General features: G+C 35.1%; 1 protein-coding gene and 1 long non-coding RNA gene across 2 annotated transcripts in view; both read left to right on the top strand.

The window, feature by feature from the left end:
- LRP1B (LDL receptor related protein 1B) overlaps positions 1 to 25,172 on the top strand; it is a 1,885,740-nt gene that overhangs the window by 146,538 nt on the left and 1,714,030 nt on the right. The gene's annotated exons all lie outside the window — the stretch shown is intronic.
- The window catches only part of LOC309662463, a 46,587-nt gene continuing 33,958 nt past the window's right edge, over positions 12,544 to 25,172 (top strand). Inside the window, exon 1 of the long non-coding RNA XR_014264707.1 lies at positions 12,544 to 22,798. This is a non-coding gene — a long non-coding RNA (uncharacterized lncRNA). The remainder of the gene's footprint in view (positions 22,799 to 25,172) is intronic.

The raw sequence follows: 25,172 nt of genomic DNA, 5'->3' as shown, positions 1-25,172 counted from the left end.
AGCAAACTCTTATTTATTACAATACTATAAACATGTCATTCTTTCCATGAGAGGAAAAGAAAGGGAAAAAATAATAGGAGATAGCTCTTCTCCAAATCCGAGTGTCTTTTCTGCTCTAGTGACTTGAATTTGGGATGTATTCTTGTCAAGTGAGTGCCAACACCAGACTGAGAAAGGTGGATAACTATAGAAATAAAATTAGGCTTCACATATTAAAATAGGTTTGCAAATTTGATAAATTATTTTTAATAAAGTCCTTTATAAAAATGAATTATAACATTATAGTCATCATAACTTAATCAATAATCCTGAGGTTCACATTTATTCATAGTTTTCTTTCATTCAGTGCTCCATGAATGAAATAATTAGTAGTGACTCTTTGCAGAGTAACTCGGCCTACACTAAACATCGTAAAATAAGGGGAGCAGTTCATTTGAAAACCAGATGCCTCCTGCCTCATTCATGTACTATGTATACTGCCAATAAAAACAGGATAACTTGAAAGTATCAACTGGTAATAGGATACAATCCATAGCGCTTCAAAGAAAACTGTCTGCCATTTAATAACCTGATTTTTCTCCTCCTGGAAAATGCCCAGAATGTTATGAAACTGTTACTAGTCAATTCTCCATGAGCAGGTATTTGTTAGTTTCCCATATTATTTGAAAACAAAATTGTGCTAATTCCTCTTACAGCATCATGTCCTTCTACAGCTAATTGTAAATCACTGAACCTCGTAGTTTGCACTAAATGTATAGTATATTTATAGTATAGTATAGTATATATATAGAAAAAACATATATTTTTTTCTCCAGTCATTCCATGTCAACCTTCTTCTCCTCTGCTTTAGCCTTGTCACACTTCTCATAACAATGGCCATTTTATATCCTAGGTCAGGTCACTCTAGAATTAAAATCATACAACTCTCTGATTCATCCTTTCTCCTAGTCCCCATACTTCTTTAGTCACTTGCTTCTATTTTACCATATTTCTTCCAGTTCTATGGCATTTGTCTCAATTTTTGATACCTATAAATTCCTTCCCAACTCCTTCCCAGTTCCTATAAATTCCTGTCTCCTACCTCTCTGAAGAACATAAATTTTGAATCTTCTTATTGACACCTAAGCCATATGATCTTGGAAAATAATAGCTATTATTAAATGAGCCCTTATTATATGCCAGAAAAGCATGTTGATCACTTCACATCCATTATTTCATGGATCCCTTGTAACAGTCTGGTGATTTTTATGCTACTGGCTTTATTTACCAACGTAGAGAAGTGAGGCTCTAAAAGGTGAAAGCAACATAAAACGTGCCAGAGCAGTGGTTTGGGAGCCCATGTTCATAAATACTCAGATTATTTTCATTAAGCTACCATTTTTTTCATCTGCAAGTGAGAGCTTAATGAATGTCCAGTGCTAGCAAAGTGCTGGACCGTGAGAGCCTGCATTCGCCATTTTTCGACTGTATATCTGGCCAGGGTTCCATTGTAGATCCACCCTCACTTTTCTATTATACCTTCTTTACATCTTATTGCTCTGCCACGTGTGTTTTTTTGTTGCCATTGCATCCAGATTTCTGAAAGGCAGTTTTAATCTGCTTCTCCTTAGCTAGTCTTTCACATTCTGATTAAATCTTACCCAGGATGATCACTTAATGATTGTGCAGAGGAGACAAAAGGAATGAACCCTTAAGAACTTTCAGTTTTATTGTTACGTTTTGCAAGTAAATGACTGACTGGTTATCATAGCATTGGGGTATTGTTGATTAGAGCTAAAAGGAAGAAGAAAGATGCAGCATAGGCAAGTAATTAGATGTGTGGCCTTTGGAATCACATAGCCAGAGTTCAAATTCTCACCCCAGCACTTGTTAGCTAAGTGAATGTGGATAAGTAACTTACTTTTTATATTTTAATCACTTGTCTGTAAATGACTATAACAATACCTATCACGTAGTATTACTGGAAAGAATTCAATGAATTTAAGCACCTATAGCCTGGGACAAGTAACCTCTGATGAATTTGGTCAACTTTTAATAGCTTCAGTTTCCTGATTTTTTAATACATAGATAACAATACCTACTCATAGAATAGTTATACACTGACCACAGTGCCTTGTACATATGAACAGTTATTCCTGGCCAGAATTAGAAAACTCATTGTTTGCGTAAAAGCGTGAAATGAGAAAGGCAAGATAAAATCTACACATGAGAAGGGTTATATTGCAATGGCTACTGAATTATTTATTTTGTGAAGTAAGTATAAAGCTACAAATTCAAATTATTATTTGGGAAGAAAAGTTGAACCAACTTAAGGAATTACCTGTTTGAAGCACTGGTAGGGTTTCTTTTGTAGTAAAGAGTTTAAGCAAGTAATTTGTGAATCTTGTGACTCTGTATTAAAAGTATTAAATAATCAGCTCTAAGTAATTCTAAGTATCTGTTTCATTAGGATATATTTTAAGAAATTAAGCAAAGCCAGGGGAAAAAACTGACTGTTGATTACCACAATAATTGATCAGATTACCAGTATGCATCACAGAGCCATGGTGGCTTAAAAGACTGCTTGGTAAGGCCATCCACAAACTCGACTCCAGGCCTCAGCTTGAGTACTGGAAAGTCACATGGGTTAAGTCTTAATTCCTCAGCAAGGAATCTAAGTTCTGAAAAGGAAGATTCAAACCTGAAGAAACCTGCCCACCCAAATCTTAAATGCCACCTAGGAAATCGATGCATGGAAATTAGAGCTGGAGGCTGGGCCTTCCTTACAACTGCCCTAAATACATGCCTCCTGTTTCATTGCTACTCATTCTAGACTTGAGCAAAGGAAGCAATATTCTGAAAGGCATTACATGTAACACACCTGGATATCAATATCATAAACCCCAGTTAGCTCAGAGATCATCTTTTTTAATATTTCCCAGAATGTCTTTGGCAGAAAGTTCTTCCTACCAGTTGTTCTCTGAAATGAGGCTTCTGCAGTCCAATAATGTAGGGTAACATTTCCCTCTTGGAGATGTACAGTGCATTTTAGCTTATTACAAGCTGTTGGATATCATAAAGGAAAAAAGAATCGACTTTTAACATGTCACTTTCCAAACTTTTTTGAATATAGAACTGTATTTTATTTAGCTTTAGAAATAAATTTATTCTGAGAGTAGGACTTAAATGTTCTCACAAACAAACAAACAAGATAAATATGTGATATTACGGGACTAGATAGGGGGAAATCCTTCCTTTCATTATGTAAATGTATATCAAATCATCATGATGCATACTTTAAATATCTTTCAATTTTATTTGTTAGGTATAACTCAATAAAGCTGAAAAAAGAAATAAATTTATTTATTTACTTTATTTATATGCCAAACACCTTCCTTCAATAAAATTACTGTTTCTTGGAACACACAGATAGCTATGACAATAATAAAAATAATTGCTACGGGTAGATCTCTAGGCACCAGGTCCTTTGTATAAAATAACTCAATTAGTTCTCACAGCAATCTGATGATGTAGGGACAATTATTACTATCTCCATTTTCCCCCATATGTGGGAAACTCAGGTTTGGTGGACTGAGTAACTTGCCAAAAGCCATAACCTAGTAAGTCATTGTATTGCATTTCAAATTTGGTACTACTGATATGTTTAGAATATAAACAGACTGAGACCCAGAAAAATATTAGTAACTTGTTGCCCAAGTTAACATTGTTATTTAGAGCCAGAACTGGGATTGCCTAATTATGCTCATTACCAGTTACCTGATTCTTTGGCAACATACCATGCTGCTTCACTACTTGTATTATTTTTTTCAAGTTATTTTTCTTCTAAATTACATGATTTTTGCATGAGTGTGTGCATCAACCAGTTATATTCTGTCTGGCTTCTAGAAGCACAGGGTTAGAATGTATATTGACCACTATTCTGCATTTGTATTAAACAATTTATGCTAACACTTTGTAGAGGAACTTGCATACTGTAAGTGTTCAGTAAATTTTTTGAAGAATCACATTGATTCATACTTCCCAGTGTCCAAGGCCTAGTGAGCTTCAGTGACCTATTAGATGTCTGTAGAGAGAGTGATTAAGCTTATTTGCATTTTTATTGTCATAAATATGCATGATAGCCTTTGGTATCTGAATTTTTACTAACTAAAAGATGTTTATCACTTGCTTTCAAAAGAAAAGTGTTGTGAGGACTTGTGAATTAAAATCTGTAAGCATGTTCACATCCTCATTAGAGAGTGCAACAAAAGTACGAAGACATGATCATTTGTCTAAGTGGCAAGATAAAATTCAGACAGGGAGATTGCACTGCCTCCTGAAACAAGAGTGGCTGGAAGAACATCTGTTCCCTGATGCCCATGCATCTCTCTCTTTTTTTCTACTTGCTCTGAGCATTGCAATGTGTACTCATCCTTTGAAAGAGTTAGACTTTGCCAACCAAGGCTATGTGGCCAAATGGAACTCTTTCTTAGCAGTGTAAACCCTGGCTTTTACAGGACTCATAATTGGGCTTAGGTAGTTAAAGGAAGTTTCAGAGATTTCCTGCCTGAATGTTATTTCATGTTGTGACACTTATCCTTGTACATGGTAATGCAAATTTTAAAATCCTGACAGGTTTCAATGAATTTTGTGATATATATATAAATTATCCCATATGAGGTAGACTTTCAATTGATGATATCACACCAAGCAGTGAAATAAAAGAACTACCAGCACTTATCTTTATAGGCTAATAGCTGCAAATGATTTCATGAATCATTAATTTAGAGATGTGGTCCTACCCATTTTTAAGACCCACTGTGAGATGAATATATTTTGTCTGTGATATGATGTTAATAGTTTTGAGAAAAGAGGCCATCTTATGAGGTTAAGCTCTCCCAATTTTGTGCCACTGTATTTTTGATAATGAAATAATATGGTTATGATGAATTAGAATTCTTGATTGTTAAAGAAAGAAAATTGATAGGTTGATAGATCAATACTGGTTACTTAATGTCCTAAGATACACTACTTTTTGAGTCATGACACATGCAATATACAATCAATTTTTTTTTGTGTGTGAAACATAAAAATCTTATGACATTCAAATTTCAGTGTCCATAAATAAAGTGGTATTACAATATAGCTACACTTATTCAATTACATACTGTCTATGGCTGACTTTTTTTTTTTTAACATCTTTATTGGAGTATAATTGCTTTACAATGTTGTGTTAGTTTCTGCTGTATAAACAAAGTGAATCAGCTATATGTACACATATATCCCCATATCCCCTCCCTCTTTTTTTTTTTTTCCCCTCCCTCTTGAGCCTCCCTCCCACCCTCCCTATCCCACCCCTCTAGGTGGTCACAAAGCACCGAGCTGATCCCCCTGTGCTTTGCAGCTGCTTCCCACTAGCTATCTATTTTACATTTGGTAGTGTATATATATCAATGTTACTCTCTCACTTCATCCCAGCTTACCCTTCCCCCTCCCCGTGTCCTCAAGTCCATTCTCTATGTCTGCATCTTTATTCCTGTCCTGCCCCTAGCTCATTCAGATTCAACGGACAAATTAAAACCTTTACAGACAAGCAAAAGTTAAGAGAATTCAGCACCCCCAAATCAGCTTTACAACAAATGCTAAAGGAACTTCTCTAGGCAGGAAACACAAGAGAAGGAAAAGACCTAAAAAAACAAACCCGAAACGATTAAGAAAATCATACAATTAATTTTTTAAAAATCTTTTTATGTTGGTTCCTATTTGTGATCTTTTACTAAAGCATAAGAACATAGAAATTAAGAACATAGAAATTAAGGAGAACATCCTTTTGGCTAAGGTTAAGTAATTATTTCCCTTTTTAAAAAAAATTTATAAATTTATTTATTTATTTTTGGCTGTGTTGGGTCTTCGTTTCTGTGTGAGGGCTTTCTCTAGTTGCAGCAAGCGGGGGCCACTCTTCATCGCAGTGCGTGGGCCTTTCACTGTCGCGGCCTCTCTTGTTGCGGAGCACAGGCTCCAGATGCGCAGGCTCAGTAGTTGTGGCTCACGGGCCCAGTTGCTCCGCGGCATGTGGGATCTTCCCAGACCAGGGCTCGAACCCGTGTCCCCTGCATTGGCAGGCAGATTCTCAACCACTGCGCCACCAGGAAAGCCCAATTATTTCCCTTTTTTAGTTCAATTAATGTTCCCATTCCTTTGGTAGACAGAGCTGGGTAAGTGTTCAGGGTGTTTTGTGGTTATTTCATTGTGCAACTACCATTAAAATAAACATGAAGCTGCATGGCTAAATTAGAGCATGCTTCTTTGAAAATGTACCCCACTATTTTCAGCATATTAAGCTGTCAGAACCTGATAAAATTGGGCTCACTCTCCTAATTTGAGAGTATGTTTGTAATGCATTTATATCCTTTTCATCCAAAGTTGATATGAAATTTAAATGGTAGCATAGCGTGATTATGGATGCATCAATAGTACATGAAGTCAATGCAGTCAATGTATATTTTAGAAGTATTCCTCAAAGTGTCAAGGTTTAATACATTTATACTGGTGAAAAGTTTGCAAAATGTGTCCAGTGGACTTTGCTGTAATTCAAGGGAAAAACAATCTGAACTTATTTCACCATTTTTGTCTTTGTTAGTGTGCATGGCAGCATATCCTTACCTTTCTTTGAATTTGCAAGGGTGTTTTTGCAATCAGTCCATTGAGTTGCCTGCTCACTAATGAATTAACAAATAATTACTAAGCAGGGACTGTGAAGGAAAGCAGTGTGCTGGCCTTCTCCCTACACTTTGCAGAACTCTCTATTTGACACTCTGATGCTCAGTAAATATTTGCTACTTTGCGTTTTTCTTTTAAATTGAAGAACAGAATTGCTAACAAGCAGGAAACAGCCTTAATGCACAATGAAGATACGATACTGTGTTTAGGCTGATGCATCTACCAGAGACAGTAGATATAGTTAAAAGTGTGGCCTTTGGAGCTAAACCAAATTTAGCTCCGATTCTAATTTTCCCACTTAATATTTGGGTCATCTTGGACTAGTTGCTTAACCTTTATGTACTTCAGTTTCTTTAATGTAAAATAGGAGTAATAATAGAATTACTATAAAGTGGTCTTCAGATGGTTAAATGAATTCATGTAAAAGTTGAAACTGTTCCTGGTGAAAGGTAAGCATAATGAATCACAGACCTGGTTTGAGATAGACCCTATTTTAATTCTCCTCTCCCATGTATTAGCTTTGTGATATTGGTAAAAAATATTAACTTACTTTACTGATGTGAAAATAGATTTGGAGAGGTTCAGTGATGTTTGGGGATGTCTAGGAAGACAGTTTATGGATGAAATTATTACATAAACTAACCATAAATAAGTGCCAGTGTTGACTCATTCATTCATGACTATATCATGTATCTACATTTAGATCTTAGAGATTAGAGATAGGAAATAAAGCTATTTTAAGGTAATACTCATTTGTAACTTCTTAATGGATCTAAGATCGTTAGTATCACTTTTCTTTCCTCTTTTCCAAAAAACTGAAGCTATTTAAACCCACGCCTTAAGCATTTTTTATGGATCCCCCAAAGAAAATAGTAGTGTTTCATTTTAATTTCAATTGATTATTTTGTACAGAGTAAAAGCTTTACTAATTCCAAGGCTTTATAATTTCTAAATATTTCCTCCAATAAAAGCTCAAAGCCCATAGGATATTATTTCCTCTCCTACCAAATGAAGCTAATACTTCCTTCCTGATAGGATTTTTATGACAAGCAAACAAAGCTATGGGAGGATTTATATGTGTTATTACCTCTACTGACTATGGCAGGTAGAATAATGGCCTCCCCAGAATGTCCATGTTCTAATCCCAGAAACCTGTGAATATGTCAGTTAAAAGGCAAAGGGGCATTAAGATTGCAGATGGAATTCAGTTTGTCAGTCAGCTAGCTTTACAATAGGGAGAGTACCCTGGATTTTCCAGGTGGGCCCAAGGTAGTCAGTCCCTAAAAACAGAATAGAGACAGAAGCGTCAGAGTCAATGACTAACGGGGAGGTCGGAGTGATACTAAGTGGGGACTTGACTAGCTCTTCATGGCTTTGAAGATGGAAGATGGTGGTCAGGAGGGAACAAGTGGGCAACCTGTACAAGTTGAGAAAGGCAAAGAAACAGATTTTCCCCTAAACCCTCCAGAGGAACTAGCCCTTCAGACACCTTGATTTTGGCCAAGTGACCAAAATCAAGACAGACTTCTGACCCAGCGAACTATAAGGGAATATATTTGTGTTGTTTCAAGCCACTATGTTTGTGACAATTTTTTACAGCAGTGATAGAAAACTAAGTATCATTAGTATATAAAATATTGTTTTCTATGCTTCTCCCAGTTATAAAATTGCAAGGATTTTCAAACGTGTAGTTTCCTAGAGACTTGGGTTTTTTCCCAAGTCTGTCACTAATTAGCTCTGTTATTCTGGCCCATGTGACTCTGCCTCAGTGCAGTCTCTGTACAATAATGCCCTTCAGCACCATACCACTCAAAGGTAAGAGCATGCTAAAGGCAACTTTGCGATGTCAGCTTAATCTCAATCATTATGCATGGGGCTAATTATTTTAAGTACTAGGAATAAGAGAGTAAACGCAAGAAGATCCAAAATGTAAAGCTGAAAGAATTATAGAAACAAGAGATAAAAGTGATATGTTACTTTTATTTGTGGACAATTAAATTTACTAGGTCATAATGTCCTACCGTAGGGCAATAGAGGGACATGTCAAGGTTTTCTTGATGATATCATTAGATTTATGGCCATTAAAAGTATTATCTTAGAAACTAACACACCATTGTAAAGCAATTATACTCCAATAAAGATGTTAAAAAAAGAAAAGTATTTTCTTCCCAATATTTCTCTGCTCAGTGTCTCTGATGCTCCCCATTCTCCTTCCAATACACAAAACATATGATATATATATATAGTGCATATATATATATATACATTTTATATATGTATACATACATACATGCACATATATACATATATATTATACATTTTATCTAGACACAAAGCATAACAATATTTGTGTGATTCCCTGATTCTATAAGCTTCTTTTTATGATCCACAAAGCACAATAGACTTTTGCAAATTTGCAAAAGAGGCCATGATTTTGTTCATAAAGAGAAAGGATTTATTTCTCTCAATTATGCAATAATTTTTATTATGAGATGAATCATCCAGAATACATCTCAGGCCATTCACAAAATTAGCCTGTTTTTTGCTAGCTGGCCAATATTACATTAACATCTCAACTACCTGGAGGGTACTTAGCAAATGACCACAACTCTGGAAAAATAGAGGAAAACATAAAGTAGACAAAAATGGTCTTCTGAGCAGGTGCCCTCATATACTTTATTCATGAGGAAAACCCTTACAGGCAGCCACTCAAAGTTTCATTTAGATTTCCTCTTTGTAAAACCTGATTTTAGAAAATTTTGGTTATCTTTGTTCCTGACATACAACAAATCATTGTAAAAAATTGAGTAGTAAGGGTATTACTAAATGGGTCTATACTGACAACTGCATGAAATTATTGTTGATTGCTTATTAGTAAGACAAAGAAAAAGAAAAACAGAAAATGGACCTTAAAATTATAGCGGTGTGAAGTCATGAGTATTGGAACAAACATCACTCTGCACCTCAGAAGTCATTGAAGGCAGTGGTCCCAGTCTAAACATTGGTATTATGAAGTTAACCTTGAGTCATCAAGAAAAAGCTAAATTACATTCAGTCTCCTTTGTTCCAGAAGGCAAGAGGTATAAATTGATTTCAGAAAGACCTTCACCTGTGGTACTGACATTTCTTGTGTATCTATATAATGGACAAAACCCTGCCAAAGGCGCTTTGCCGATATCATCTCAATGAATCAATGGTGAGAATAAAATAGAATTATAAGATAAAATAAATTCTGCTGAGTCGATTCTTTTCCTCTCAGCTCCGTGTTTCTCTTAGAAGCTGGCAACTACTGCATTCCCCAGGCTACTTTTCCTAGCTTCCCAAAGGGCACTGCCAGTTAGAGCCACTGCTGAGAGATTGGAAGAGGGAAGGAAGAAGAAATCTTTTTTTTTTTTTTTCCTACTCCTGGTGGAGCCTCCTGCAGCAGAAAATAAAGAGCCATGGGAGGTGGTTGTAGACCTCAAGCAGTTTCAAGGTGGTTTCTGCACACTTGGAGGGAATGTGGGCTCCTGTATTCCTACTCGGAGACCACCACGCGTTCCTAGTTGCTACAAGGCAGTGGAGCTCTTATAACTCTAGCAGTTCAGCAAATACTGGCTCCTGGCCTGGAACAGTAGCAGATTCCTAGTCTTTAGGTAACCAATCCTTGTTTTACTCTTTCCACCTCGACCCCCCTCCATTTCTTCTTTTTATTCTTTAAGCCTTTTGAACATCTTTGTAACCAAATCCCTAAGGAAATTCTTTCTGCTGGAAACTCTGTCAGGTTCTGTTTTTCTGATAGGATACCAACAGATATATATATATATATAAAGTATATCATATATATTTTTAATGTGAATTTTATTACAATAAAATGATTAAAATATACATTAAAAGAATTTTTTTAAAAAATGTTTAATGTATCTGGAATATTTAGCCATCTAACAGTGCTAGCCAAGTAAAACTCAATCTCAGCATTAGTGCTTGCTGAAATTAAAAAAATTATTTAGGAAATTGTCAGCAAAACTCTTCTTAGCAATTGAAACTACTTTGATAGTTTTCTGAGAACTGTAATGCCCTGCGCACTGACTTTAGTCATTTCATAATATGGCCTGGAGGAAAAAGAAGAAAGAGTGGGTATAGGTAAAACATCATGCCAGAATCCTCTGGCACCATTAGCAGGAGACAGAGTGGATTAATAGCTTCAACCCAATTAAGTCAACATTCCACAGACAACATTAATTCCCCATGTCAGGCAGCATGCAAGTTTTCAATGAGCAAGATTCATGACCATAATGCTACAAATGCATATGTGGAGCTCCTCAGATGCTTTGTGATCGTAGTGTTTCTTTCCTTTCTTTTTTGTATTTTTCTCTTTAACAAACTAAAACGTCAGATCACAGAAATGTTAAGTAAAAATTTACTTTTATTCATCTTTTTCTAAGTACAGCTTTTTAAAATAACGACAAAAATATACAGTGTTACTCTTCCATTGCATGTGCAATAGAGTTTTTCTTAGTTTCCCTAGAAATGATCCCTGAAGTTTGGGGTGAGCAGTATTAAAAATCAAACAATAGGCAGAGGTTGTTGAATGACTAATAGATACAGAGAAGCATGGTGAGGTAGAAGGTCAGAGGCTTTGCACTCAGGCTGAGTCTGAATCTTCCCTCTGATTCTTCCTACCTGAGTTCGGCCAAGTAACATTAGCATTCTCGGTCTGTTTCCTCAAGTCTAAAACGGGAGAAGAATATTTATTGAGATAAATGATTAAAGGTGATATATATGGACTGCTGAGCATGTATCTCTAACTCAATAAATAAACAGGGTGATTTTATATTTTAAATTTAATAGTTGTATAGTATATATGTGGAGATATATATATATATATATATATATATATATATATATAAATGCATGTGTGTGTATTAGGTTGAAATATTCCAACTTGCTTATATTGAACTGTTTTTGACCTGCAAAAACAGTTTCCTTCCTCCATTAAGGAGATTTTAATGTCTTATAAAAGGATTGGCACAGGGAATAGGATTTTTGCCAATTATTGATAATAACTGGACATTGCTTTTTCTACTTTAATGGTGGCCACAGTATTCGGGCCATAAGTGTGAATGGCATAATAGATGTTAAAGAATTTTAGAGATTGTTTTCATTAAAACACCAGGTAAATTTTGGGTTTTTTAAATTGTGGTCGATTGGGAAAGGTTAGAGAAAAATGTTGTGTTACAAATAATGAGCAAAAGGCCTAAACACAATATGAGAGTAAAAGAGTCCATTTGTAACTTGAGTGTTAAATGGAAGATGAAGTTAACTTCCCTAGAGTAATCAAACACAAATGAACAAATAATCTGTAGCCTTCATAGTGATGTCATGAAACATTTAGAACATTCGCCCTGAAAACTAAAATGCTGAAATGAAAGATAAGTAGGGACCAATGTGCCAGATACCCAAAGGACCACTACATCTGCCATTGCAAGTGTCATTGGAAAGGTAGCTTTGAAAGATCATATTGACTCACTTAGATCTAAGAACAGTTACACTGATTATAGAAAATCACCGCCTATCTTGATCTTAAGTGTGCTGTTATTAAATGGATATTTTAGTAAAGTGTTATATGAGTCTAACAGAATGACAGCCAATTTAGTACAACAGACAGAAAGCTACTTAAAAATATTTAAGAGTGGGTATAGGTAAAACATCATGCCAGAATCCTCTGGCACCATTAGCAGGAGACAGAGTGGATTAATAGCTTCAACCCAATTAAGTATTATTAATAATACTTAATATTTTAATAATAATAAATAATAATAATAAATAATAATAATATTATTATTTAATAATAATATTAAAATATTAAAATATGTGTATATCACATATAAATCACACTTCATTTTTGAAATGTATGCATTTTAAAAGGCATTGCTTTTTAATTTGTTGGCTTAATTGTTGTTGCCTTAACCATAAACATATAACCCCTACTATTGTTTGGAATATCCTAGCTCTGCCTGTGTGGGAGTACAAAAATAGCCTCTGAGTCAAGTTCAGCTTAGTGGGTTTAAGCACTAAGATAGCTGCTTCCCTGATACAGAAGACTGGTCAATTCCTATGTGTCAAAAATGAGGATTGTTGCAGCAAGTAAGAAACTGGCAAGTAAAATTTTTTTTATAGTTTTCAAAATTTTTTCATTTATTTATTTATTTATTTTTGCCTGCATTGGGTCTGCGTTGCTGCACGAGGACTTTCTCTAGTTGCGGCGAGTGGGGGCTACTCTTCGTTGTGGTGCGGGGGCCTCTCATTGCAGTGGCTTCTCTTGTTGCCGAGCACAGGCTCTAGGCGTGTGGGCTTCAGTAGTTGTGGCACGTGGGCTCAGTAGTTGTGGCATGTGGGCTTAGTTGCTCCGTGGCATGTGGGATCTTCCCGAACCAGGGATCAAACTTGTGTCCCCTGCATTGGCAGGCAGATTCTTATCCACTGTGCCACCAGGGAAGCCATAGCAAGTAAAATTTAATGTTCAATTTGAGAGAAGTTGACTGCTGTGGATTAAAATTTTTAAATCGTAAGGAACTGAATTACCTTCAATGCATAGAAGTATGCATGATTGTATGATGGTATGTATACAATCCATGTTTAATTGATATATTTATATATTAAAGTCTTAGGTATTATTTAGTTTATATAAAATATACACTCTTTTTCATAGTACTTTAATTTCTGGTCAGTTTATTGTCTTGAATTGCTTCTTTACAAGTAGACTATATGTTTAATTTACATGATCATAAACTTTATGCAGCTTTTTTATTGCTGAAAAGTGGCTGGGTAAATTTGTTTCACTTCTGTGAATAAAAGAACGTCTGATGGCATCTATATTGTAGAATAAAACTTGAAAACTTGTTGAAATTGAAATCTTTGGTGATTGGAAAAGCGGAATAAACACAGTTTTTAAAGAATGATAGAATTTCAGCCTGTAAGGGAAATTGTAAGCATCTAATCAATAGATTTAATTCCATTCATAAACCTAAAGATAAAATGTGTTATGATCTATATATTGATTATTACTGAGGTGTATCTACTAAAAGTAATGTAATTGCTGGATAAAGATCAAATAACTTAAAAGAATGTGAAATACAGAAACTGGCATATATTTATATATCAAACATAAATTTTCCTCAAAAATCTGTACCTTAGTGATTTCAGTATTTAATTTTGTTTTGTTTTATTGTGAATGGTGAACTTGACTTTCTTCTTTCTGTGATACTGAATTATTTCATGACTCCAACTTTCTAAGTCATCAAAGGAGAAAAACATGGAGCTAATTAAAGTAAGAATTATGAGTAAAGTTATTGCCTTTGTAACAAAAAAAATTACTAAACTAATATCTATGATGCAAATCATTACCATTTGTAAATTAGTCATTACATGGCCAATGGTAGCAAAACTGATATAAAATGAAAGAGCTAGGTAATTTTTTTTAAACTAAATGTAGAGAATGTTCAGAAGGATGTTTAGAAAGAAGGGGAATTTTGCAAGATGCTTAGATATAATGAAATGGAGAAACAAGTTTTGCATATCATTATCCTGAAAATTTATCATTTTGAAGAAAATTAGTTAAGATAGGTATAAAACATAATGACTGCTAATGGGTAAAATTCTTAACATATTGATTTTTATACATATCCATGTAAGGATTCTAATAGAAATATGCATACAGTATGCAGTTATTAATGCTGGATAATTATAAAGCTTTTATATTAATAATGGTACAATAAAATGCCCCAAAGTGAGAGAACAAACTACAGTGAAATGAAGAGAGTCTCAGAATGTAAGAGAGCCTTTTAGTGATTGAGTAATTTTAAGTGTTTGTCTTATCTTAATATAGCTAGGTGAAATTATATATGATTTCATTGTCAGGGGACAGTGGGCTGCTATAACCATGGAACACCAATTGAGGAATGTTAGAATCCATTGCAGACACTATGGATCTATCCACACATAAGACTAGGAGAGTCTTCCTGGGAGATAATTGTAGGCAATTTTGAAGAAAAGGAACTCTTACTGCAAAGGATGAAGTGATTTATCTGGGCACATAGGAAATCTGTGGCAAGATGGAAACATAACCCAAGGCCAGTTACATACACCTAAAGAATTACTTTGGCCATTTTGACAAACTCAAGTATCACCACAGGATAATGCACTTAAGGATGCTTAATAAATATTACTCATAAGTAAAGTAAATAGACCCTGCTTTTTATAATGTAGAGATTTTAACATTTTATGAACTAGAAGTCTCTGCTAAATATAAGTTGCCAATTATTGCTTTAATCTATTCCACAGCCAGGGTCCTCAGTGATTTAATAAAGAGAATAAGTGAAGCGCACAAGGAACCAATAATGCATTAACAAGCAGAGCAGAACTTCTTAGTTAAATATGGTCGGTTTTGATTTTTGTTGATTTATGTTACATTTGAATAACTATCTTCCTTTGTAACTCTAGAGTTTGACAGAATTAATATTTTCTATCAGATCCTTATTTTGTATAGTTAAATTTCAGAGGCAGGGTAACCTGATTTCCAGAATGGGATATTGATTTTATATCCTTAAAGCTTGTTTTAGATATAGGAATAATTGATCAGTGACATTTAACTGATTTACTCTGGGGCAGATGATCAGCAAAGCAATAAAAAAGTTAAGGAATGAAAGCTAATAGTAATTCCTGTGCATAGGCCAGTTACATAACATACATATTTGATTAACTATGAAATCATGGCTTTGCATGCAGATCATTTTTTCTGTTTATTAAGATTAGAAGAGTGATACCTTTTCTAAAAGAAAGGTATTATATTTACTTTGCCTGAAATAATGGTAGTGCTAATCACACACTAACAGTAAAATAATCATATACATAAATAAAGCATCCAAATCAGCAAACGGAGAAATGATAAGTATTACTTTTTCAAAGCTTTATGAAAGTATAGGGAAAATAAATCTTATGTAAAACATCCATTGGATTTGTGGGGGTGTACTAAAAGAAAAAGAAATCCCTGCTGGCTGAACTTCTTCTCAAACCCTAAGCTTTATAGACACAAAGAAAAAAAAAAGAAAAAAAAAGGAGCTTAAATCAGCTTCATACCGGTTTTCGGTAAGGTTAATTAATTGTTGCTAATTGCAACTTGCCACAGCCAGAGACAGCAGCTTTGTCAGAGATAATTTAGTGGGGCGGAACAGGGAGAAAAGAGAAGTGTTTGTAAAATTTGAACTTTCAGAAGTTACTCTCTATCTCACTGTACTGAGGATGCAAAAATGTAACACAGTATTAGGAGAAGCACACATCCTAAAATAAGATGCAATTAAGTATTTTTTTAACTCCTTAGTAATTACATACATATCAATTAGCCAAGCAAAAACTTGGCGACTCTTTGTTTATTTGATCAGGGTAACAGTCAAATTCTATAATTCAATCATCTGAATTCATTTTGAGCATAATAAACACAGTCATAACCTAAATACAATATCATTCATCTCTAATAGAATTTTTCACACTGGAGCTAAGAGTAATGGTGAAAAATAACATTTATAAGAACTAATGATGTGTCTAACATTGTTCTAAGAGAGGTTCAGCTCATTTAATCTCCTCCCAAACTAATGAACTAATTAATACTATTATCCTAACTACAACTGAAGAAACAGAGACACGGAGGGGTTAAATAGTTACTCAGGGTCACAAGTAATAAGTGGTGGAACAGAGATTTGAACCACTATACCATGCTGTCACAGCAGCTTTATTTTATGCATATAAAAAACAGACATTGGAAGAGATGACTTGTGTTTTCAGGAAGATCAGCTATAATTGAAGAACTGTTCTAGTTTTCAGGTTTGGCCAGTGATGATTCAGGACAATTTTAGAGAAGTAGATTCAGAAAGAACCTCACTTTTCCAATCCACCCTTATTTACATATTTGTAATTTAAAAGTTATGTTGCTTTAAAAAGGATAGGTATACATCCCTGTTTAAAAATACCAATAACTCCTATGAGGCAAAGCAAACTCAGTTTTTCTGTCTCCATTTATAGTCCAGCCCCTAAGATTAGAATATATGTTGGAAGTAAACAGATTTATTAATATATCAAGTTTCTGAGAAATATTTAATAAAGATAATTATAAACTTGAGAACTTGATAATTATAAAGAAAAAAATTGCCCATCCAGCCAGACTGTTAGCTATTCATACCTCTGATAGGTGGAGACTCTTGAACTACATTCTTTAGAATAAATGGCAAAATAACAGATGACTATATTTCAGTGCTCATTCCTATAGGGTTAGATAGATATTTCTTGTTTACATGTGAGTATAAGTATAAGGAAGCCAACAACTACTTTTAAAAATTATTGTCGTAAAATATCCATCACAAAATTTACTATTTAAACTACTTTGCACTGACTATTCAGTGATATCAAGCACATTCACATTGTGCGACCATCATCACTATCCACCTCTAGATATTTGCCATTAACATCTTCTTTCAAAGATACAAGAATACTGTGAAGATGCTGAGGAGGTCATGAAGGAAGAGCTGGCTGCTGCCAAGAAGGTCCTGCTACAGCTCCTGGGTTTACCGCTACCTAACCTGAGGTCGGGACAGGTCTGAAGGTGGCAGGCGCCCTCTGTGCCTTTTCAGCAGTTCCCTTCTGACCTGGAGCCCTCAGCCGGCCCTGAAGATGGGTCCGCAACTTCCACTGCTCAGGCCTCTAATAGCCCGGTGGCTGACAGGGTCTTGGTGCTCTGGCTGGGTGCCAGGCCTGAGCCTCTGAGGTGGGAGAGCTGAATTCAGGACGTTGGACGACCAGAGACCTTCTGGCCCCACGTATTATCAATTGGCAAGAGCTCTCCCAGAGATGTCCGTCTCAACGCTAAGATCCAGCTCCATTCAACGACCAGCAAGCGTCAGTGCTGGGCAGCCCATGCCAAACAACTAGCAAGACAGGAACACAACCCCACCCATTAGCAGAGAGGCTGCCTAAAATCATAATAAGGTCACAGACACCCCAAAACACACCACCAGATGCAGTCTTGCCCACCAGAAAGACAAGAACCAGCTGCATCCTCCAGTACACAGGCACCAGTCCCCTCCACCAGGAAGCCTACACAACCCACTGAACAAACCTTACCCACTGGGGGCAGACACCAAAAACAACAGGAACTACGAAAGTGCAGCCTGTGAAAAGGAGACCCCCAAACACAGTAAGTTAAGCAAAATGAGAAGACGAAGAAATACTCAGCAGGTGAAGGAGCAAAGTAAAAACCCACCAGACCAAACAAATGAAGAGGAAATAGACAGTCTACCTGAAAAAGAATTCAGAGTAATGATAGTAAAGATAATCCAAAATCTTGGAAATACAAGAAGAGTTTAACAAGGGCCTAGAAGAACTAAAGACCAAACAAACAATGATGAACAACACAATAAATGAAAATAAAAATTCTCTAGAAGGGATCAATAGCAGAATAATTGAGGCAGAAGAATGGATAAGTGAGCTGGAAGATAAAATGTTGGAAATAACTGCCAGGGAGCAGAATAAAGAAAAAAGAATGAAAAGAATTGAGGACAGTCTCAGAGACTTCAGGGACAACATTAAACGCACCAGCAAATTATAGGGGTCCTAGAAGACAAAGAGAAAAAGAAAGGGACTGAGAAAATATTTGAAGAGATTATATTTGAAAACTTCCCTAATTTAGGAAAGGAAATAGTCAATCAAGTCCAGGAAGCACAGAGAGTCCCATCCAGGATAAATCCAAGGAGAAACACACCAAGACACATATGAATCAAATTATCAAAAATTAAATACAAAGAAAAAATATTACAAGCAACAAGGGAAAAGCAACAAATAACATACAAGGGAATCCCCATAAGGTTAACAGCTGATCTATCAGCAGAAACTCAGCAAGCAAGAAGGGAGTGGCAGAACATATTTAAACTGATAAAGGGGAAAAATCTACAACCAATATTATTCTACTCAGCAAGGATCTCATTTAGATTCGACAGAGAAATTAAAATCTTTACGGACAAGCAAAAGCTAAGAGAATTCAGCACCACCAAACCAGCTTTACAACAAAAGCTAAAGGAATTTCTCTAGGCAGGAAACACAAGAGAAGGAAAAGACCTACAATAACAAACCCAGAAAAATTTAAGAAAATGGTAATAGGAACATACATATTGATAATTACCTTAAATGTAAATGGATTAAATGCTCCAACCAAAAGACATAGACTGGCTGAATAGATACAAAAACAAGACCCGTATATATGCTGTTTACAAGACACCCACTTCAGACCTAGGGACAAACACAGGGTGAAAGTGAGGAGGTGGAAAAAGATATTCCATGCAAATGGGAATCAAAAGAAAGCTGGAGTAGCAATTCTCATATCAGACAAAATAGACTTTAAAATAAAGACTATTTAAAATAAAGCCTTTAAATAAAGTGACAAAGAAGGACACTACATAGGGATCAAGGGATCAATCCAAGAAGAAGATATAACAATTGTAAACATTTATGCACCCAACATAGGCGCACCTCAATACATAAGGCAAATGCTAACAGCCATAAAAGGGGAAATCGACAGTAACACAATATAGTAAGGGACTTTAACACCACACTTTCACCAATGGACAGATCATCCAAAATGAAAAAAATAAGGAAACTCAAGCTTTAAAATGACACATTGAACAAGATGGACTTAATTGATATCTATAGGACATTCCATCCAAAAACAACAGAATACACTTTCTGCTCAAGTGCTCATGGAACATTCTCCAGGATAGATCATATCTTGGGTCACAAATCAAGCCTTGGTAAATTTAAGAAAATTGTAATCATATCAAGTATCTTTTCCAACCACAACGCTATAAGACTAGATATCAATTACAGGAAAAAAACTGTAAAACATACAAACACATGGAGGCTAAACAATATGCTACTAAATAACCAAGAAATCACTGAAGAAATCAAAGAGGAAATCAAAAAATACCTAGAAACAAATGACAATGAAAACACAACGGCCCAAAACTTATGGGATGCAGCAAAAGAATTTCTAAGAGGGACGTTTTAGCAATACAGTCATACCTCAAGAAACAAGAAACATCTCAAATAAACAACCTAACGTTACACCTAAAACAATCAGAGAAAGAAGAACAAAAAAAAAAAAACCAAAAGTCAGCAGAAGGAAAGAAATCATAAAGACCAGATCAGAAATAAATGAAAAGAAATGAAGGACACAATAGCAAAGATCAATAAAACTAAAAGCTGGTTCTTTGAGAAGATAAAGAAAATTGATAAACCATTAGCCAGACTCATGAAGAAAAAAAGGGAAAAGACTCAAATCAACAGAATTAGAAATGAAGAAGGAGAAGTAACAACTGACACTGCAGAAATACAAAGGCTCATGAGAGATTACTACAAGCAACTATATGCCAATAAAATGGACAACCTGGAAAAATGAACAAATTCTTAGAAAAGCACAACCTACTGAGACTGAACAAGAAAGAAATAGAAAATGTAAACACACCAGTCACAAGCACTGAAATTGAAACTGTGATTAAAAATCTTCCAACAAAGAAAAGCCCACAACCAGATGGCTTCACAGGCAAATTCTATCAAACATTTAGAAAAGAGCTAATACTTATGCTTCAAAAAGTGTTCCAAAATATAGCAGAGGGAGGAACACTCCCAACTCATTTTACAAGGCCAACATCACCCTGATACCAAAACAAGACAAAGATGTCACAAAAAAAGAAAACTAGATGCTGATATCACTGATGAACATAGATGCAGATAACCTCAACAAAATACTAGCAAAAAGAATCCAACAGCACATTAAAAGGATCATACACCATGATCAAGTGGGGTTTATCCCAGGAATGCAAACATTCTTCAATATACACAAATCAGTCAATGTGATACACCATATTAACAAACTGAAGGAGAAAAACCATATGATCATCTCAATAGATGCAGAAAAAGCTTTTGACAAAATTCAACACCTATTTATGATAAAAACCCTCCAAAAAGTACGCATAGAGGGAACTTTCCTCAACATAATAAAGGCCATATATGACAAACCCACAGCCAACATCATTCTCAATGGTGAAAAACTGAAACCATTTCCCTAAGATCAGGAACAAGACAAGGTTGCCCACTCTCACCACTATTATTCAACATAGTTGAATACTTCGAAAGAAGTTTTAGCCACAGCAATCAGAGGAGAAAAAGAAATGAAAGTAATCCAAATCGGAAAAGAAGAAGTAAAACTGTCACTGTTTGCAGAGGGCATGATACTATACATAGATAATCCTAAAGATGCAACCCGAAAACTACTAGAGCTAATCAATGTATCTGGTAAAGTAGCAGAGTACAAAGTTACTGCACAGAAATATCTTGCATTCTGTACACTAATGATGAAAAATGTGAAAGAAAAATTAAGGAAACACTCCCATTTACACTGCAAGAAAAAGAATAAAATACCTAGGAATAAACCTACCTAAGTAGACTAAAGACCTGTCATGCAGAAAACTATGACACTGATGAAAGAAATTAAAGATGATACAAACAGATGGAGAGATATACCATGTTCTTGGATTGGAAGAATCAACATTGTGAAAATGACTATAGTACCCAAAGCAATCTACAGAAAAAATGCAATCCCTGTCAAACTACCAATGGCATTTTTCACAGAACTAGAACTAAAAATTTCATAATTTGTATGGAAACCCAAAAGACCCTGAAGAGCCAAAGCAATCTTGAGAAAGAAAAACAGAGCTGGAGGAATCAGGCTCCCAGACTTCAGACTATACTGCAAAGCTACAGTAATCAAAACAGTATGATACTGGCACAAAAACAGAAATATAGATCAATAGAACAGGATAGAAAGCACAGAGATAAACTCACGCACATACGGTCGCCTTATCTTTGATAAAGGAAGCAAGAATATACAGTGGAGAAAAGACAGCCTCTTCAATAAGTGGTGCTGGGAAAACTAGACAGCTACATGTAAAAGAATGAAATTAGAACACTTCCTAACACCATACACAAAAATAAACTCAAATGGATTCAAGACCTAAATGTAATGCCAGACGCTATAAAACTCTTAGAGGAAAACATAGGCAGAACACTCTATGACATAAATCACAGCAAGATCCTTTTTGACCCACCTCCTAGAGAAATGGAAATAAAAACAAAAATAAACAAATGGGACCTAATGAAACTTAAAAGCTTTTGCACAGCAAAGGAAACCATAAACAAGACGAAAAGACAACCCTCAGAATAGGAGAAAATATTTGCAAATGAAGCAACTGCCGAAGGATTAATCTCCAAAATTTACAAGCAGCTGATGCAGCTCAATATCAAAAAAACAAACAACCCAATCCAAAAATGGGCAGAAGACCTAAATAGACATTTCTCCAAAGAAGATATACAGATTGCCAACAAACTCGTGAAAGGATGCTCAACATCACTAATCATTAGAGAAATGCAAATCGAAACTACAATGAGGTATCACCTCAGAGCAGTCAGAATGGCCATCATCAAAAAATCTACAAACAATAAATGCTGGAGAGGGTGTGGAGAAAAGGGAACCCTCTTGCACTGTTGGTGGGAATGTAAATTGATACAGCCACTATGGTGAACAGTATGGAGGTTCCTTAAAAACCTAAAAATAGAACTATCATACGACCCAGAAATCCCACTACTGGGCATATGTCCTGAGAAAGCCATAATTCAAAAAGAGTCATGTACCACAATGTTCATTGCAGCTCTATTCACAATAGTCAGGACATGGAAGCAACCTAAGTATCCATCGACAGATGAATGGATAAAGAAGATGTGGCACATATATATGATGGAATATTACTCAGCCATAAAAAGAAACGAAATTGAGTTATTTGTAGTGAGGTGGATGGACCTAGAGTCTGTCATACAGAGTGAAGTAAGTCAGAAATAGAAAAACACTGTATGCTAACACATATATATGGAATCTAAAAAAAAAAAAAAATGTTTCTGAAGAACCTAGGGGCAGGACGGGAATAAAGATGTAGAGAATGGACTTGAGGACACGGGGAGGGGTAAGGTTAAGCTGGGATGAAGTGAGAGAGTGGCATTGACATATATACACTACCAAATGTAAAATAGATAGCTAGTGGGAAGCAGCCGCACAGCACGGGGAGATCAGCTCCGTTCTTTTTGACCACCTAGAGGGGTGGGATTGGGAGGGTGGGAAGGAGACGCAAGAGGGAGGGGATATGGGGATATATGTATACGTATAGCTGATTCACTTTGTTATAAAGGAGAAACTAACACACCATTGTAAAGAAATTATACTCCAATATATTTTTTTAAAAATGCAAGACTATACTAAGAATTTAAGGCCTCGGGTGGTGAGCTTAAATTTTAGATATAAGCATTTATTTTCATTTCCCTGAGAAGAAGAAATCCAACTGACTTATGTCAACATAATCTCCACTGTTTCCTGTTATTCCTACTATGTGTTTATTTCTCCTTTACAAACAAGGAATGAAGTATCTACCTAGAGTTTTTTTCTGTTTTTATAATTGTAAAATGCTCCAGGAACTTCATATCAAAGCTGCATTCATATTTACTCAGAAGAAGCAATTTTAATTTGTTAGAATTGCAAATCATTTGGTGGATTCATTGAGATGAAAATTTTCTGTATACAGGAAATTATCATTTTTACTGTAGTCATAATGTAATACAAAAGAAAGCTGCTTAAAATAATATGATTTTTAAAATACATGTTCTGTATTTTAGACAATTCCAAACTCTAGTTTAGTTGCTTTTACTTGAACAGCTAAAATATATTGGCAGTATCTAATGATAATGACAGCATTTTATATAGGTAAATATGTCAACATATAAGAACCTGAAATTCTCATTGAATTTTTACCTGTCTAATCTAACTTTTCCTAAAGAAAACAAATCTAAATAATACTACTAGGGGAAAAATTCTACTTTTTATTTCATTTTTCTCATGCCTAACATTATCTCTGAGTGACTTGAATATTTTAAAAAAATGATACATGAACAAAAAAATTGTAAATTCTCTGTCTACTTCCACCTTTTAAAAGAACTTGACATTTTCATTAGAGTGTCTTGAAATTGTTCTTTATAAAGTAATTTGAAGGTAAAAGTATTGAAATCATATTACTGTTTCTAAAGCAGAACATAAAATTGTGATACTTTTTGATAGTTATGTCCTGGCATAAAATTGCAAAGTTTTTAATCTTCTCTGCATCTTTGGAGTGAAAATGGGCTATTTGCCAATATTCATATTGTCAAAATTCAAACTATTAGTCTGATTTGTCTAATTATATTAGATTAATCTGTCTAAACATTAAAAGCTATTTCAAAGTCATTCAGCCATATGCCATCCTGGTATTTTTAACTAAATAAGGAGCATTTTATTCCTCCATCATGGCCCTCAACCTCCTACCAGGCATTGCCAATTCCATTTTCTCAGATTTGAATTTTATTCCAGGCCTCATAGTTGATTTATATTTTTCTGGCTCTTTATTAATGTATGGGTCAAAACTAAAATATTCATTCACATTTAAAGTGATAATTTGTGTTAATAGTAAATTCTATTTTTTCTAATATTTTCCCAAAGGGAATTTGGCACTAACCCTCAGCAAAGCATCAATATGTGTCTATGAACAATTACCTAACAGTCTTTAGTAAGTTTTTGTACCATCTGTAATAAAGCCAGTGATTTTAGACCCCCATTTCAGATAAATGTGGAGATTCTTTAAAAACTTCATTCTATCGAGTTTGTGCTTTAAGACGTGTTTTTATCAGTAACAAAACCTGGATAAAAGCACTAAAAAAATCACCACAGCAAAATTCCCCAAATAAGCATCATATAAATGGGCATTCAGACTTTTGAAAACCTAACAGTGACGCAGTGATTCAGGCAAGATAGGATTAAAAGGCCATTTTGCTATGGCAGTGGTTGGTAATGTTTTCTTTCTTAGATATACTCTCTTCACATATTTATTTTGGACCGGCACTACAATACTTATTCGCCAACAGAGTATAATTAACCTTTCTTTCTTGAGCTGGTCCTTTCAAAAATCTTGCTCCTGCAAAACTCTTAAGTCTCACCTCTTACCGTGTTCCTTGTATTCTCCAAATCATATTACTTTTTCTTCCCTCTCCCAACTTTTTCTCTATTCCACTGTTGGTCTGGATAACTCCAAGTAAAAATTCAAAACTCATTTTCGGATGTTACTCCATCAGCAAGTCTTTCTTTGTCCACCTCCCACCCACCACTCCAGCAGGCTGGGCAAAAATGGGTGCATGCATCTTTTTATTGTATTGTTACAATGTGTATGTTTAGTATTTGTTTTCCCCCCTACCTGATCCTCCCAGATCTGGCAGTAAATGTTAACAAGCATGTTTTATATTTTATAGTTCTCACTTTTTTAAAC

Source organism: Balaenoptera physalus, assembly GCF_965194825.1.
Source record: "Balaenoptera physalus genome assembly, chromosome: 6".
NCBI classification, from domain to species: domain Eukaryota; kingdom Metazoa; phylum Chordata; class Mammalia; order Artiodactyla; family Balaenopteridae; genus Balaenoptera; species Balaenoptera physalus.
Note: the sequence above shows the minus strand (reverse complement) of the source record. Positions and strands in the feature narration are given on the sequence as shown.